Below are 5,061 nucleotides of genomic sequence, written 5' to 3'. Positions count from 1 at the left end.
AAACCAAAACCACACCGTCACCCACCCCATCCTCAGTATCCTCACTGTCCTCTATGGAACATTAAAGTGAATGTTAATCCACTGTAGGATAAGCAAAGCTTAGTGAGGAGCGTGGAGAAACATTGCTGATTAGTTTCAGAAATGAAGAAGAAAATAAGCCCTTGTTTACCACCAATTTTCTTCTACCTTTTTCTTTGAAGCTCTTCTCTGTGTGGGAACTCAGACCCAGGCAGTCACACATGGACATTTAGACTTACCAACCCAAATATGTCTCTTTGCTCATACTTTCACAGAAAGTGTGCGCTCCCAGTGTTCCTCTAGTCTCTCCACATATGGAGGAGGTACAGTTAGGTCTTGTGTGTATAAAGGAAAACCTCCTACCAATACAGTCCTATATACTATGCATCATTTCCTTAGGGTGGTTTTTAGTTGTTCAGTTTTTTTTGTAATTCTTTGTTTTTTTTATCCTCTTATGTTTGTTGTGTAGTAAATATTCCAGTTTTTATTTTCATTGTTTTTTATGAGTTTTTCCTGTGAAGCACATTGTGTTGCATTCCATGTCTGAAATGTGCTGTAGAAATAAAGCTTGATTTGATTTTCCCTCGGCACAGTATTTTCAGTGAGCTATCATATTAGCCAGAATGTTACAGTATGGCATCAAATAAGTTGATTTTGTATATGTGTTACATTATATTCACATAGAGAGAATACACGTGATGCCAGTAATTACAGGCAAAGATGAAAGAGGAAAAAATCCCTTTGTCAAAGAATGATGAAAAAGGAGCACATCTTTCAAAGAAGTGTTTAGATATCCACATTGCAATTACTGTCACTTAAAGAACCTAAAACCACACTACCTACTTCAAACACTCAATTACTGTCACTTAAAGAACCTAAAACCACACTACCTACTTCAACACTCAATTACTGTCACTTAAAGAACCTAAAACCACACTACCTACTTCAAACACTCAATTACTGTCACTAAAGAACCTAAACCACACTACCTACTTCAAAACATCAATTACTGTTCACTTAAAGAACGTAAAACCACACTACCTACTTCAAACACTCAATTACTGTCACTTAAAAAACCTAAAACCACACTACCTACTTCAAACACTCAATTACTGTCACTTAAAGAACCTAAACCACACTACCTACTTCAAAACTCAATTACTGTCAATTAAAGAACCTAAAAACACACTACCTACTTCAAACACTCAATTACTGTCAATTAAAGAACCTAAACCACACTACCTACTTCAAACACTCAATTACGTCACTTAAGAACCTAAAACCACACTACCTACTTCAAACACTCAATTACTGTCACTTAAAGAAACCTAAAACCACACTACCTACTTCAAACACTCAATTACACACGTTGAATAGGTCTTTCGAAAGTGGACCGGAACAAATGTGGCCTCTCTGTTTCAAACACAGCAGTTGGAGGAAGAGAAGATAGAAAAACACCTTTCAGGGACAGTATGTTCTGGGCAGGTCATTTAACAGATACAACCCAGTAAATTATTGAAAAGTAGCACGTCCCCTCAAGGAAAGCTTTTAATTATCTTACAGAGATATGAAAACATCACAAGAAGCAGCAACAACAAAATTTGTCATATCAAATACACGCAGCAAAGGTACACAGTATTACTCAGACCTCTGTCAGGTAATAGACTCAAGGATGTGTTGAATGGAAAATGACTAAAGGCAAGGAATAGGGAGGCAGAGAGACAGAGGACAGAGAGAGGAGAGCGAGGGAGGGAGAGAGAGACAGAGACAGAGAGATCGAGGACAAGAGCAGAGCGGAGAGAGGACGAGAGATCGAGACAGAGAGAGAGAGATAGAGGAGACGGGGAGAGAGAGACCAGAGAGAGGGAGAGAGAGAGACAGAGCGAGGACAAGAGAGAAAGAGAGAGAAAGAGACAGAGCGAGAGAGCGAGAAGCGAGAGAGACGAGAGCGAGAGAGTGATGAGCAGCGAAGCAGAAGAAGAGCAGAGCGAGAGCGTGAGAGAGAGCGAAGAGCGCGAGAGAGATGAGAGAGGCTACCTTTGAATAGATTGTTGGGATCTGATCAGTGAGCGGAGAGAGGACTTGGGGCAGCTCTGTTAGAGTTGACAAGTTGCTATGATCCACCCTGGAAGATCTGCCTCATACAGCAGCTGCAGTGAAGAGAAAACAAGGACATGGGGAAATAAATAATCAACCATACCAACAGTACACCATTAAAATATTGCCTTAACATAGTACAACTACTACTGGTTCACACACACACCTCAGTCTGTCACTCTACACTGCTCCCCCCCACACAACCTAATTTGTACGGTAAATGGTCCCGACCGGTCTGAAAGATTAGGGAGTCTTTTCTGGCAGTGGATATAATAACCTGACAGGACGGGAGGGTACTGCTGCTGCTGGGCAGAGAGAGTCTTTGAAGGCCTCAGCAGTGATGAAATCAGACAAGCCCTGACATCCCTTAGCACTTTCCCTCTGCATTGGTGCAGCCAGCATGGGTTCAATTAGCTCTTGATCATGACTCAGTTCCATTACATTACACATAAGAGTCATWRGACAAAGGTGTCTTCCGTTAAGAGCCCCGATGCTCAATCTGAACATTAACATGCGCTAATTGCAGAAACTGTTTTGGAAGCATAAGGACCTTATCTTTCATATCAGCGGTTAAAGGTTCAATTGATACACACATTGATAGGGTTAGTGTTCCCAAACGACCATATCTCCACGTTACAGCGCTTGTTTACGCAAGACAGAGGTGACCACCTGTGCTAATTAGCTATCTAGGGTGCTCCAAACACCTGTGTGTAACGGAAGATGGCCGCCAGAAACGTGTTGTCACTGAAAAATACTGTCGGCTGCAACTGTGATAAAGCAGGTTAAAACAGTGTACCTGCAACTGTGATAAAGCAGGTTAAAACAGTGTACAGTAAGTGTGTATTTTGCATTTGTGAAATTATTTTGATGTGATATGAAAGTAAAGGGCTTTATGTTTCTAGAACCGTATTGCAATTGAGAATCGATTAACGTTTAGAAATGGAGCATTTGGCTGTTTTGGATACCAAAGCCAAAACAACATACAAGGCTCCTGAAGAGTGCATCTTGGGCTAGGGCTGGATAGACAGTCCAACTGCTCTCTTACCGCCCTAACCTAACCTGGTCCCTGATGCTGTTAGCAGGAGAGTTTCCACTGTGACTGAACCCATTACATCTTCAGTACAGCTGCATTCTATTTGAAATCTAACAATCAGCATTTTACAAAAGCAGCTTTTTAGACTCCAGGCCAAATATGCTCCACCATACACTACCAGCCAGGTAATGTTATGATCGGAGGGGCCCTGGGGTAAATCCTGAAAAAATATCTAAGTCGACTTTATCCCCATCCTTTAATTTCTCGTTGGGTTTGGGATTCGAATATCTCTACCTCTCCAGGGAATCCTGGGTTCGAAAGACAGATAGATACGCTTTGAGCACCTTGGATTTCTGGGACAAACTTCAAAAGGTGAGCTAAGTCCGGGCACAGGTTGCATTAGTTATCACACTGCTCACCACTCAACCCTCTCCAGTCACAGCCCAGGTTGCATTAGTTATTGCACAGCTTCTGCTGCACAGAGCGTCAATTCCCTCTCCAGTCAACAGCCCCAGGTTGCTTATTGATAATTATCACACTGCTCACTGAACTTCAACACCTGCTCTCCAGTCAGCAGCCGTCGTGCATTAGTTATCACCACTCGCTTCACTACTCAACCCTCTCCAGCTCACAGCCCAGATTGCCATTAGTTACATTCAACACTGCTCAGGAAACTTCAACTTACCTCTCAGTCACGCCCAGGTTTTGCGTTAGCATTAACACTGCTCACCACTCAACGCCTCTCCAGTCACAGCCCAGCGTTGCATTGTTATCACACTCGCTCACCACTCAAACTCCTCTTCCCAGTCAACAGCGCAGTTGGCATCAGTTATCACACCTGCTCACCACTCAACCACTCTTCCAGTCACACCCTTACCCGCGTCTTCGCCACTCTGAGGTGGTGAATTCTACTACTGCTCTTTACAGCCTCCACCCCTCTCGCAGTCACACGCCGCAGGTTGGCGTTCAGTTATTCACACTTGGCCTCACCACTCAACGCCTTCTCCAGTCACAGGCCCGATTTTGTTGTTGACATTTAGATTATCAAACCAACCATAACAACCCCTCTTAAACAAGGAATCCCACCAGCCCGCACAAAGCGTAATGCTTAAGATTATATAACACAACCCCTCGCTACAGTCACACGCCCACAAGGCAAGACAAGCCCCCGATGGAGGGCTTCAGAATGGGGAGATTACGCCCAATAATTCAACACAGTATTACTAAGCCAACATGCCTTTTACACTACTTAATGTGATACACTTGCTTTGTACGCCCCAATCTTTCCAGGTTTAGGCTCGCAGACAAAAATAAGCGATTCAGATGGTATACAGATCCCTTGTTGTAATGAATACTCATGGAGAAAAAGGTGTAGATTCACGCGCAGAGGGAGGCAGGTGTTTATTTCGCCTTCACAGAAGGCAGGAATCGTGGTCACAGGCAGGCAATACACAGGTAGGCAAACAGGCAGGTGAATCAAAACTAGGACCGAAGGCTATAACTGGTTCTCACAAACAAGCTAGGAAAAGGCTTAGTAGAGTCAAAAAKAACAATACCTCACAAAGGCACAAACAGAAAGAACTAAATAAGGAGCTGATGAGACCAGGTGAGTAACTAACACAGGTGAAATCAATGAACAAAAATTAAAGACAGGGCTACGTTGAAGAACACAAAGAAACAGGGCTACTTTGAAGAACACAACGAAACAGAACACAAGGTTGACTAAGAAAATAAATACAGAACCTTACAATTAGAATGTTACGCCCGTCGTTGAATAAATGAGATCAAAGCGCAGCGTGGAAAGTGTTCATGATATTTAATACTGAAAACACAGACAAAACAACAAAATATAAACAAACATAAAGTTCTGCAGGGCTAGACAGCAACTGTGCAAAAACAAATTCCCACAAACT

The 5,061-nt window shown here is 42.8% G+C and overlaps 1 long non-coding RNA gene across 1 annotated transcript in view; it reads right to left on the bottom strand.

Annotated features, from left to right (window-relative positions):
• Window positions 1-2,089: 2,089 nt before the first annotated feature.
• LOC139023574 (uncharacterized) overlaps window positions 2,090-5,061 on the bottom strand; it is a 164,054-nt gene continuing 161,082 nt past the window's right edge. The window contains exon 3 of the long non-coding RNA XR_011474711.1: window positions 2,090-2,168. This is a non-coding gene — a long non-coding RNA (uncharacterized lncRNA). The remainder of the gene's footprint in view (window positions 2,169-5,061) is intronic.

Source organism: Salvelinus sp. IW2-2015, linkage group LG33, assembly GCF_002910315.2.
Source record: "Salvelinus sp. IW2-2015 linkage group LG33, ASM291031v2, whole genome shotgun sequence".
NCBI lineage: Eukaryota > Metazoa > Chordata > Actinopteri > Salmoniformes > Salmonidae > Salvelinus > Salvelinus sp. IW2-2015.
Note: the sequence above shows the minus strand (reverse complement) of the source record. Positions and strands in the feature narration are given on the sequence as shown.